At 35.1% G+C, this 13,507-nt stretch overlaps 1 pseudogene; it reads right to left on the minus strand.

Annotated features, from left to right (window-relative positions):
• Nucleotides 1–12,577: 12,577 nt before the first annotated feature.
• On the minus strand, nt 12,578–13,208 carry LOC102965681 (annotated as a pseudogene).
• Between the last annotated feature and the right edge of the window lie 299 nt (nt 13,209–13,507).

Genomic DNA, 13,507 nt, shown 5'->3' on the forward strand with positions numbered 1-13,507 from the left:
CTGGTTCCATACAAATTTTGGGATTATTTGTTCTAGCTCTGTGCAGAATGCTGGTGTTATTTTGATAGGGATTGCATTGAATATGTAGATTGCTTTGGGTAGTATCGACATTTTAACAATATTTGTTCTTCCTATCCAAGAGCATGGAATCTTTTTCCATTCTTTTGTGTCTTCTTCAATTTCTTTCATAAGCTTTCTATAGTTTTCAGTGTATAGATTTTTCACCTTTTTGGTTTGATTTATTCCTAGGTATTTTATGGGTTTTGGTGCAACTGTAACTGGGATCGATTGCTTGATTTCTCTTTCTGTCGTTTCATTGTTGGTGTACAGGAATGCAACTGATTTCTGTGCATTGATTTCATATCCTGCAACTTTGCCGAATTCATGAATCAATTCTAACAGTTTTCGGTGGAATCTTCTGGGTTTTCTATGTAGAGTATCATGTCATCTGCAAAGAGTGAAAGTTTGACCTCTTCCTGGCCGATTTGGATGCCTTTTATTTCTTTGTGTTGTCTAATTGCAGAGGCTAAGACTTCCAATACTATGTTGAATAAGAGTGGTGAGATTGGACATCCCTGTCTTATTCCTGACCTTAGGGGGAAAGCTCTCAGTTTTTCCTCATTGAGGATGATATTAGCACTGGGTTGTTCATATGTGACTTCAAGCTATACTACAAAGTTGTAATCATCAAGACAGTATGGTAGTGAAACAAGAACAGACACTCGGGTCAGTGGAACAGAATAGAGAACCCAGAAATGGACCCACAAACGTATGGCCAACTAATCTTTGACGAAGCAGGAAAGAATATACAGTGGAATAAAGACAGTCTCTTCAGCAAGTGATGCTGGGAAAACTGGACAGAGACAAGCAAAAGAATGAACCTGGACCACTTGCTTACACCATACACAAAAATAAACTCAAAATGGATGAAATACCTACATGTAAGACAGGAAGCCATCAAAATCCTCCAGGAGGAAGCAGGCAAAAACCTCTTTGACCTTGGCCTCAGCAGCTTCTTACTCAACATGTCTCCAGAGACAAGAGAAACAAAAGCAAAAATGAACTACTGGGACCTCATCAAAATAAAAAGCTTCTGCACAGTGAAGGAAACAATCAGCAAAACTAAAAGGCAACTGAAAGAATGGGAGAAGATATTTGCAAATGACATATCAGATAAAGGGTTAGTATCCAAAATTGATAAAGAACTTATCAAACTTAACACCTAAAAAACAAACAATCCAGTGAAGAAATGGGCAAAAGACATGAATAGACACTTCTTCAAAGAAGACATCCAGATGGCCAACCGACACATGAAAAAAATGCTCCACATCACTCATCATCTGGGAAATACAAATCAAAACCACGATACCACCTTACACCTGTTAGAATGGCTAACATTAACAACTCAGGCAACAACAGATTTGGCGAGGATGCAGAGAAAGAGGATCTCCTTTACATTGTTGGTGGGAATGCAAGCTGGTGCAGCCGCTCTGGAAAACAGTATGGAGGTTCCTCAAAAAACTAAAAATGGAACTACCCTACGACCCAGCAATTGCACTACTAGGCATTTACCCAAGGGATACAGGTGTTTTGTTTCAAAGGGACATGTGCACCCCAATGTTTATAGCAGTACTATCAACAATAGCCAAAGTATGGAAAGAGTCCAAACGTCCATCGATGGACAAATGGATAAAGAAGATGTGGTATATATATATGTGTGTGTGTGTGTGTGTGTGTGTATATATATATATATACAATGGAGTATTACTCGGCAATCAAAAAGAATGAAATCTTGTCATTTACAACTACATGGATGGAGCTGGAGGGTATTATGCTAAGTGAAATTAGTCAGTCAGAAGACAAAAATCATATGACTTCACTCATATGAGGACTTTAAGAGACAAAACAGATGGACATAAGGGAGGGGAAACAAAAACAATATAAAAACAAGGAGGGAGACAAAACAAGAGACTCATAAATATGGAGAACAAACTGAGGGTTACTGGAGGTGTTGTGGGAGGGGGGATGGGCTAAATGGGTAAGGGGCACTAAGGAATCTACTCCTGAAATCATTGTTGCACTATATACTGACTAATTTGGACATAAATTTAAAAAAATAAATAATAAAATAAAAATAATAAAAATAAAAAAAGAAACACTTCAAAATAATTAGCATCAGTTGCTTTTTATACATGGAAATAAAACTTACTTCATCATCTGTGTTAATGATTCAATCTTAAAATTTATGATTCCTTAATTTGATTTTTCAGTACAATTTTTTTTTATCATTCTCTACAACTTCTTTGTATGTTAGAAGATATAATTTAAATAATTGTCTTTGGTTACTTTATATTGTTACCACTAAAACCTTCTCTATTTTGTTATCTTTGTTGAAGAAACTAATATACAGGAAGTAAGAATGTTTTGACCAATGTAAAGTGGCAAAAAGTTCTTAGAAAATACTGGTTAGTTCATACCCTATTAAATTTTTCAATTTAGATACTGCACTGAGTATCTAAGTTGAATATAAATTGATATAAAATAATATGGCTGTAAAGTTTTTCTGGTTTTTTTTCCTTGGGTGTTTAGTATAACATTAACAGAGACAGTTAAATATACACAATTATACAATGCTACTTAATTTTACATTTAATAGTTAGTAATTATAATTACAAAGGATGGCCTGGCTAGGGCTGATCAAATGTCCTCTTCCCTGGGGAAAGGTGAAATGCAACATTATGCAAATTTATTTCACAGTGGCTTCTTGGTGATTTTTTTTTTTTCAAATCTTGGGCCTTTTTACCTCTATCTTCTCTGACATGTGTTCCTTCATGCAGAAATACCCTTCTTTTCTAAATTTTTGGAATCTCTTGGACATTGGCATTGTTTTGATTAATGATCTCATTTTTATTCATTCTAGTTAGATCTTGCTGAACAAAAATGTCCTTTTCTTAACTTCAGCAATGACTTTTTATTCTTAAGGTTACCACTGAGGCACTCAAACATTACTCTATGCAAGTTCTCAGACACCTTTATAAAACAGAGCTTTGGAACTCAAGGCTCCTAATCAGCAAGTCCTTTTCTTTTTGTTCAATAAGAACATTTGCTATTAAGTAGCCGAAATTTAGAAAGAATTTTACTATCTTTATTTAATCTACACAATAAAATTGGTCTGCTAAATTCAACATTATGATCATCATACAATGAACACTTTATCACTCATAATACCTCAAATCCATAACCATGCATGTATTTGTTCTGTTCATTTTTACTCTAATGCCTTTCTATTTTCAATCATTATATTTAAAAAGAGGAACTTAATTCCTTACTGTGTCACATAGTGTTTTGGATGTATTAAATATTTTATATGCGTTATACTGAGACATATTTGATATTCTTGTTTGGTGAAACCAAGGTAAATTGGAAAAATTTGTTTAACCTCTCCTTCAGAGGAATTTACCAAGCATATTCAAAAAGAAGAGAACATGACTGTATTTTCATTGAGATATGCACATCTACTTCCCTGTAACCTGATGGAAACATTCAGAGTTGAATTATATTTTATGTTTGTAGGTCGAACAAAAGGTGTTTTTTATATTATTTAGTTTTCAGGTACTGTATGTATTCACACCATTAACTATTCACAGATTTGCTTAATAATTGTCAAGGCTTTATTCTGAGTTGCACTGGACAGGGGCATGTCAATTCATTTCTTTTGTCTGTCTACATCTCTATGTATATTGCTGCAGTCAAATTGCTCAAGAAACCATGGCATCAATTGTTAAGGTGGCCAAACGAACTGCAGTATTCTCTAGCCAATGCATTTTTCACAGAAATGTTACAATATAGTGACTTTGATCTAAAGGCAATTTAAATATAAACAAATTCAATATTAGTTCAGCTACAATCTGTCAATTATCTTCATATTTCCTATGTGAATACATTTTCTAATATAATACGGCTTCTATGAAACAAATAGTGCTATTTATTTTCATGCTTTATCTTAAATATAAAATATTAACTTTCATGTAAGCAATCACTGGTACAGAGAGAACATTGGGAAACATATTGGAAATTAACATAATTATATCAAGAGTTCCCTAGCGGTCAAGAGCATTAGTACTCAAATTGCATTATGAATATGCAAATCCAATATTTTTGATTTAGGTCATTTGTCACTGGTATCAGAAATTGCAAGTCACTGCTGGGCTGTCTAAACTTCTGAAAGAGCTTCAGATGACTGGTGACTTAATTCAAAAGAACCTTCTGGTACATCAACAATCTATCTGAACTGTATAAGATCCACTGATAGGCAAATTTCCTTTATGTTCTCACTTTGTTTAAGCACTAGCACACAATCCCCCTTTCCATTCGTCTTACGTTTTGGAGTGATGGAAAGGCACTGAATGAAGAGCAATTCCTCTGAAACTGGTCTTTATCAGAAGCAATTATATTTGGGTAAAATATGAATTCAGAATCAAACTTACATTCGGTTTGCTCACCTAGCTAGTGCTTATTCCTCTGTTGTGCAAGGATCATTATTTTTAAACTGTGAGTTTAGATCATTAATTTATTAATTTTTAACTGTGATTACAGATATTCAGCTTGCAGCTGGATTTATATAGCATGCAAACACTTGTATAGGGCATAAAATTTGAACAGGTCATAAGTGCAGAAGTGGTGTTGCTAGATACTTATCGCACGCCATGAAAAATGGGTGCAGCTCAATGAATCGGATATTAGAATGTTATTTTGCAGCATACTTCAGCCACTTCCGTAGAGACAAGGCTGCTGTTAGTTGCATACTAAATATTGTTCTGACTTAGATCATTCCATCCAAATATAGACAGGTAAAAGAAAGGAATTAAATTAATAAGTGATAAATAATTTTCAAGATAAATAAAAAGAAAAAAACAATATTGGCTACAAATTTGCCTCTCTTCAGGAACTTGCCTGTTTCATAACTTTGCCAAATTATATGACCTCTCTAAGATTTATTTACAGGATGATTATGAGAATTAAATAGTATTCATAGTAAGCAATTAACAGCATGCTTGGTATATAAAAGATACCAAAGAACACTTAGAAAATAAGTTTATTGTTATAAAACTGTGTATTTTTTGGAATAAGTAGTGCCTAGTGTTTTGAAATTATCCCTCCAATCTCATTTTCTCTTGACATCCAGCTCACTCACTCCCACTGCAGCCATATTGGATCTCTGTGCTTCTTGGACACTCCCAAGTATTCACTCTTCACAGGGCCTTTGCCCTCAGCACTCTGTCCGCATGCAGCCATGTGGCTCACTTCCTCTCTTCTGTCAAACTTTTGCTCATATCACACTCTAGCAATGAGGTCTCCTCCTGGCTACTCTTTATACCCTAGTTACAGTGCTTTTGAAGTCTTTATAAAATAGCAATATGCTCACACCTGGCAGTTTATAATCTCCCTTACCTAACCTGTTTTTTTTTCTTTTTAGTAAATTTCACTGTTTAGCTTATAATAAATTTAATCATTCATTCATTTATTATCCTCTTCTCCCACTCCTCATTCCAAATAAAACATAAATTCCATAAGGCTAAGAAAATTATGTTTCCTTCAAAGCATTTTCTCTAGCATCAACAGTGTTGGACAAAATCTATATTATTTTTAAATGAATGAATAAAGAATAAATGCATTTTTAATTTTTACATATTAGACATAATTTAATACTATATTTAACAATATTACCTAGTCTCTATCTTTTAATCCAGAACAATGCAAATCTAGATTCTTTTATCCCAGGGATAGATTTTCACGTGTCCATCCATTAATTATTTTTAAGTTAGGGCGTAAATTATAATTTTCTTTTTATTTAATGAATACAAAATATGTCTGTGGGCTTTATCCTTACAATAAACAGTTACTCTCTTGCCCCATTTCTAGGAAATAATAGGTATTGATCTGTAGTCTCCATCTGGAATCAAAAACTAAAGGTAACTTCTCAGGAAAAAAAAAAAGGTCATTCAAGAATGACACACTGAATTCACACAGTATTTATCAAGTACCTACTATGTTTGCTATAGCTCTAAGAGCTACAGAGAAAATGAAGATGAAAAGAAATACTATATCTTTGAACATGTTTAATATTTTTGAGAATACGAGAGGCACATGATAACCATATAAAAGATCTTAAGTCAACCATTTCTCCTTTCTTTTCCTAATGTCTTGCTTATGTACTAAATATATTCACAGAGTAAACACATTGAGAATCTCAGTAAGTTCAATAAAAACCTCAGCTCCTCAACAGAATCACTACCCTGGGGCTGTTTGTAGTTTCCAACATACAAAAGTCAGTACTACATTAAAATTAGATGATCTATATTAAAAATCTGTATGAATGAAAACAAATAGCATCAAAGGAAAATGTTTATCAATTGGGTACCCAATCTTCACAGGAACTTAAATTCCTTAAAAGTAAATTTAATATTGTTAAAAGATTTTTCAACAATTAAACGAATTCAAAAATGTTTATTGTGGTCTCAGTAAATATTACTAATATAAGAAAGCTTTGATTTTTTTTTTAACGTTTATTTATTTTTGAGACAGAGAGAGACAGAGCATGAACAGGGGAGGGTCAGAGAGAGGGAGACACAGAATCTGAAGCAGGCTCCAGGCTCTGAGCTGTCAGCACAGAGCCCGATGCGGGGCTTGAACTCACTGACTGCAAGATCATGACCTGAGCCGAAGTCGGCCGCTTAACCGACTGAGCCACCCAGGTGCCCCCTTTGATTTTTTTTAATTAATTAATTTTAATAAGCTATATTCTTTAGCTTGCACAGAAGACCATGATGTTTTAACTGAAAAATGGTCAGAGTATTTCCAAAAATCTTGTTGGTCCTAAAAATGTTCTAGATATGTTTATTCTTTTTGGTAAAGCGTCATGTAAACTACTATTCATAAATATGTCATAAATGAAGGACATGGCACAAGGTGAGAAGTTCTTAGAAAAGGAAGTGTGTAAAACCAACCTCAATAATGAAAGACCTTTCTAAGCACTCTTAAGTTATTTGCCTTTTTTTTCCTCCAGCATATACACTTCTTAGATCTAGTACATCAGCAGTAACTAATAATTGCCTTTACTTTATGTTTCTCAATATAAGAGAAACATACAAACATACTCACCCTTAAACACCATTAAAAAATGTTGCTTAAAATTTATCAATCAAATCTCAAATTGACAGATTCTTACTAAAATTAAAGATTCAGTCATAATGGAAAGCTCAAATCTGTTTCCTTATTCAAAAATAATAAAGTTTTCTTGACTATTAAAAAATGATACCAATTTCTCTTATCACGTAATTACTTCAATTGCCTCTACCACACAATTTTAGCAAAATTATACATCATCCTATCTTGCTGTTAGTTATTTTATTATGTTAACGTCATTTCACAAGATGATATATTTTTTAAAAACCTGTTAGTTTTATAAACCTATATCTCAATTGCTTATTCTTTATGAACCAAAAAAGTTTGTAATATTCCTTTTAAAGTGTTTGCTAGAAGACAGGAATCAGAAGATATATAAGATGTAGTATCCTGTCTCTCAAAGATCCTCAGGATCATCCTACAGGTGTCTCTGTGTTCTTTGAACAGGCCAAGGTCTTTTCCTACCTCAGTATTTTTGCACTTGCTGCTCTTACTTCCCAGAATGCTCTTTGATTGGATACCATCAATTCATCCATATTCCTATCCTTTGGTCTTAGGACATATCCTTAGCAGGGTCTTTTCTGATCGTTTTACAGAAGATTGATGCTTTGAATATGCTTCATTCAGTGACATATTTTGTCATATATTACCCACTTTGTTAATTTCATGACATTTCTCACAATCTGCAGTCATCTTGTTTATCTACTCTAACTTCTCCTTACCCCGTGCATGTGAACCCTGTTAGAAAGAGAACATATGTCTCTTAACTTACTATATTTTCTTGCTCAAAACCTGTGCTGACACTCAATAAGTGTATTAAATTAATAAACAAATGTTGTTAAATAGTATGAGGAAAACAGTTACTCTAAAGGAGAAAGCTTGATAAAGCTTTAGAGACTTCATGACAGTTAAGTTGATTGTTACAGAGTGAAGGGAACACTTCCAGGTTGAATAAAAATCATTCACTACTTCATAGAAGTAAAGAAAAACCTATGATTTAGTGGAAGTATGTTTCTATTATTAATACATGAGACTTTAAAGGATTTTCTATCTTAAAAAAATATAAATCATTTGGACCAGAAAACTCAAACTATTTAGGGGCGAAAATGTCCACAAACTGCAAGGAAGTTGAAATGTTTGTCATTTGTCACTTAAATTATTTTAAGATTTTGTGGTGTGCTATACCATTCACTGTCAGTCATGGAATTATTATTATTGTTGTTGTTGTTGTTACTGCTATTTTCAAAGTGACATAAGTCTACTGTAAGCAACTTCCATGCCAAAGATTTCTGCTGTGACATTACTCTTCACGGGGAAGGAAAAACGCCCTGCATAGCATTGTCTTCTACTCTGCCGCCATCAGATATATTGGGTAGGAAATGTCATTAGGTTTTCCTTCCAAATCTCATTACCAGCAAGGAGTATATGTCAGGCTGAATAGCAAAACATACCAGTTACCATTACAGGCTGATATCAACCCAAGGTAAAGACAGGCAGCTTTGGACAGCAGTGCTAGGTAACAGATTTTGCCTGGTGAAATCTGATGTCTTATTCTATCCCACTACCATTGACATTATATCTATGGATGGAAACAACAGTAGGATTTTTCACCTGCTGCTTCATTTTGCCAGTGATGAAACAGTTACATGACTTGTAGTTTTTCATTAAGGAAAAGAAAAACGGTATTATTAAAGAACAAATACTTCAGCTTTTGGAATTATAAATTAAGAGTGTAATGTATATCTCTACCTATATTAATCTATGTTTAGTAAGTCAATATAACTTAAAACCAAATTTTATTGCACCTGCAAAAACAGCTTTTATTATAATAAATTCTACTGTTTATAGTGATTTTTTCTGCACCTTGCAGAGTAGTTCCTTTATAAATATGTTTTCATTCAGAGTTAAGTTCACAACAGAGTAAATTTTAACATTAGGAAATGTTATTGGGAGTCAAAATGCCAAAGATGTACATGAGGTGAAAGCTCAAAGGAGTGTAATTACTGGAGAGAAAATGATCCCATCTACATAAAATGCAGGGCCAGCCAGTGTTTCCGTGGATAGCAGTATTTCCATTGAACCATAGAGCTACCTATTGCTGTTGGCTTCTTTCAGAAGCATCTCTCAGCTTGGTCCTTAGAGCTACAAATTCATGGGCAACTTCTAATGGTCACAGACATACCTCTGGATGCAGTGATTGCATTTTGCTCAGCGCGTGTTTCTCTGAGGGATAGAATTGAGGAACTCATTCTAGCTGGCTATCTGTTTTAGAGAAATTGTATTTTGGTAGAGAAGATTTGCATTTGTGTCTGATTATCAGAGATAATCTAATAATGCAAACTGTTAAAGAGAAATAGATCCAGACACTTGTTGAAGGCAGTAAAGACAAATTTTATCTGGTACTTTTTCAATAGGAAGGAGAGGTTTTGGTGTATCACTGAGCTCAACTCTAAGTTCAACAAGCACAATTTGGAATTCGTGGCCAAAGAGAAAAGTGACAGGGTCAGTGAGAGACTAAGAGAAAAATTACCAGGTGTACTCACAACTGCAAAGAAAAGACCCCCCCCCCCCCCCACCACCATTCCCAAAACCAGCCAGGGCGTGCCCGGTTGTGGTTTGAAATAAAGGCAGGAACCAATCAAGTTCTGCTGAGCGTTCAAATTTAAATGTCAACCAATAACAGCTCTGTAACCTCAAAAAAATCCCTAACTTGTTTGTGCCTGTCTATAAAAGAAGCTGTAAGATCCTTGCTCGGGGACTCTTAGCGTCACCGGCAACGAGTGCGTGGAGGACCGGGTTCGAACCTGCAATAAACGACCTTTGCCGCTTGGCTTTGACTCTGGACTCTGGTGGTTTGTTTTTGGGGGGGGTCTCTCGAATCGGGGCATATCAGCAGGTAGAAATTTTCTAAGAGGAGAGAATCATGAATAGGGAGATTTTCAGTAAGTTGGCTTAACAAGATTCATGCTAAAGGCAGGCCAAAGTGATCAGATATCAAGGGTTGTAATGAGGACTTTAAACAGATATCAAGGGGCATCAGATATCAACAATGCAGGCATTTGGGGGAGATTCTCCTTATACTTCCTTGGCAAGATTCTTGCCAAAAAGGGCTAAGCAGGCTGAGGACAGGTCCAAGATGAAGCCTAATTGAAAAAAGGACTAAAATTGGTCAGTGAGACAGTCTTCATCAAAACTCACATATCAAAGTCAGCATGTCCAAATTGGAGCTCTTTTTTACCCCTCCTAAATTTGTTTCTCCCCAGCCTTTCATTTTATTTAAGGATACCACCAACCATCTTGCTGCTTATATAAAAGTCTCTGAAGTCTGATCCATTAGGAAATCCTGTGAGTGCTACTCAACAAGTATATTTTGAACTCTCTACCTTCAATGACATAACCCTAATTCACAATACTATCAGTTCTCACATTGTTTTCTACACTTGCCTCCTTCCTGGTCTTTCTTATTCCATTCCCACCACCCCAACCTCCCAGTGAGAAAGTGTTTTAAGTGTAAACCAAACTCTGCTCAGACTTTTTAATGGCGTATGCAAGGAGAATAATATCCAACATATTATTGAGTCTGAAAAGACCCTGCACAATTTGACTCCAACCCAGCCTCCAATATCAATTTCTTTCTACAGTCTCTTCTTCACTTTTGATGCTCTGACTATGCAGCCTCCTTAGATTTTCATTAATATTCAACAGGCTTTGCATTTGCTGTTCCTTCCTTCTGAAAGTCTTTCCTTGGCTTTTTGCAAAGTTCCCTGACTTCCTATCATTCATGTCATAATTTAAATTAAAATGCCAGGCAACTTTTTATATCTGCTTTATTCTGCAGATTAAGATTTCTAGATTCTTCCTCCTCTCAATACCTATCACACCCATCTTAGTCACCTTGGGCTACCAGAAAAAAAGTACCATGGACTGGGTGGCTTAACAACAGATATTTATTTTCTCACAAGTTTGAATGCTGGGAGTCCAAGATCAAGATGCCAGTATGATTGGGTTCTTGTCAGAGCCTTTTTCCTGGTTTGCAGACTGTTGCCTTCTCACTGTATCTTCACATAGAAGAGAGAAAGAAAGCCCTGGTGTCTCCTCCTCTTCTTATAAAGGCATATTCCATCAGGATGACTCCGCCTTCATGACCTTATCTAAGCTTAATTACCTTCCAAAGGCCCCACTAAATACCATCACACTGAGTATTAGAGCTTCAATATATGATTTTGGGGGGAACATAAATGTTTGGTCCATAACAGCCAAAGTTAATAAAATTAAAAGGATATGAAATCCCATCTCATTTAGACCAAACTAAAAATAAATGATTGCATATTAAATATTAATAATGTAAACCCTCAAGTTTTCAAATTGCATTCAGTCACATTTGAATGTGAATGAATCACATTTGAATCACATAGCAAAACTGTACAGCTACGCTTAGCATTCAGTACACATACACATATACATGTATGAACACCCATTTCCTCTGATCTTACTCTACATTCTCTGTAAAATCATTCCAAGGAATAGGCAATATCTTTCCTGCTACTCCAGGATTAGTAAACTGGTATTATCTCTCTCTCTCTCTCTCTTTCTCTATCTACATCTAGATGTAGATAGGTATAGATATAGATATAAATATCTATATTTGTGTGTGTGTGGGGGGGAGATTCTGTCTTTTTTTTTCAAGTTTCATTGAGAAATAAATGACATACATCACTGTATCAGTTTAAGGCATACAACATAATAGTTTGATTTACAAATATTACAAATATGATTACTACAGTAGGTTCAGCTAATATCCATCTTCTTATATGGATACAATAAAAGGAAAAGAAAGAAGGGGAAAAATGTTTCTCCTTGTTGTGAGAACTCTGAGGATTTACTTTCTTGTGTATATCACACAGCACTGTTAGGCATAGTCATCATGCACATTATATCCCTAGTATTTATTTACCTTATATTTGTAAATTTGTACCTTTTGACCACCTTCTATTAATTTCCCCCAATTGGTTGTTTTAATAAACCAATTTAATACAAAATTTAACTTGGAACATTGATGTATTTTTATTAGATAACACATGTGAATAATCACCTTACCCAAATAAGAACTATTAGGTATATTTATAGGGAGAAGGTAAACAATGACTTAATAATTTTAACCATCATTACAATAATGACTCTGTTTACTCTTTTTTTTTTTTTTACGAGGCAAAGAACTTTATTAATCTTGTTTCAAACTTTATTCCCAGGCTTCTTCAGCTTAATTAGCTGCAAAGAATGAATTGTGTATAAGCAAAAACTGAAAAGAGCTGCAGTGTCCAAGAGGCTTGGGCTTAAAAATATTAGAGATCGAGAATTTATCAGATCCATGAACAAAATTTTTAAAAAGCAGTCATAATATAAAATAGCAGCTCCCAGTAACTTCTTCAAGTTTATCTTCTTTAGAAGTTGACTCATCTCTGTTTGCTTCATTCTTGGAAGCTTCATCAAAATTCTCCGTAAGATCTGGAACTTTATCATCATTATCCTCTCCGGTAGCAAGTGGTGCCTTTCCATCCACAGATTGTTTGGGCAGAGCTTCAGCCAGCCTTCTTAACCTAGTCAGACTGTCTGCACCAAGTTGGTTTAAGATAATGGGCAGCATTTCTGTCAGCTGCTTTGTCTCAGCGTGGCCTGTCATGGTGAAAGTGATCACTGCCAGGGATGCCTGAACTTTAGGGTTGTTAAAGTGGGTCACTGTTCCGTGGTTTGTGAACATACTCACTTCTTCAATACCAGAGATATTGTTTACCCCTGACTTCTTTAAGGAGAACTGAAGTTTTTTTATCATCTGCTGTAGCTGTTCTATGAACCACCTTCTTCTTTCGGGGAGCACTTCCTTTCCCACCAACGCGCAATTGTGCTTGCAGTTTGGTGAGTTTCTCTTGGTTCTTGACAGTTTCTTTCATCTTGTTGGAGCGGAAATGGGACCGCGCCTGGGACTAGGGTTGGCGCTCAGGGGGTCTCGGGTGGGCCAGCTGAGATTAGGCGCCTAATTCTGTTTATTCTTCTGCAAGTATCATCCTAAACACTTTTACATTGCATTTTTTGTTTGCTTTAAATTGTTCAGTACACACACAGGTACACAGAAACACACAATGAAGCAGGGGCTACTAGGAAATACTACTTTTAATCAATGAATAATTTAGAACATACAATAGGTTTCTGTTGCCTTTCTGTTATTGATTTCTAGTTTTATTCCATTATCATCAGAGAATACACTCTGTGGGATGCCAGTTCTTTTAAGTTTATTGAGGCTTCTTTTATGATACAAAATATGACT

Source organism: Panthera tigris, chromosome A1 (genome assembly GCF_018350195.1).
Source record: "Panthera tigris isolate Pti1 chromosome A1, P.tigris_Pti1_mat1.1, whole genome shotgun sequence".
Lineage (NCBI taxonomy): Eukaryota > Metazoa > Chordata > Mammalia > Carnivora > Felidae > Panthera > Panthera tigris.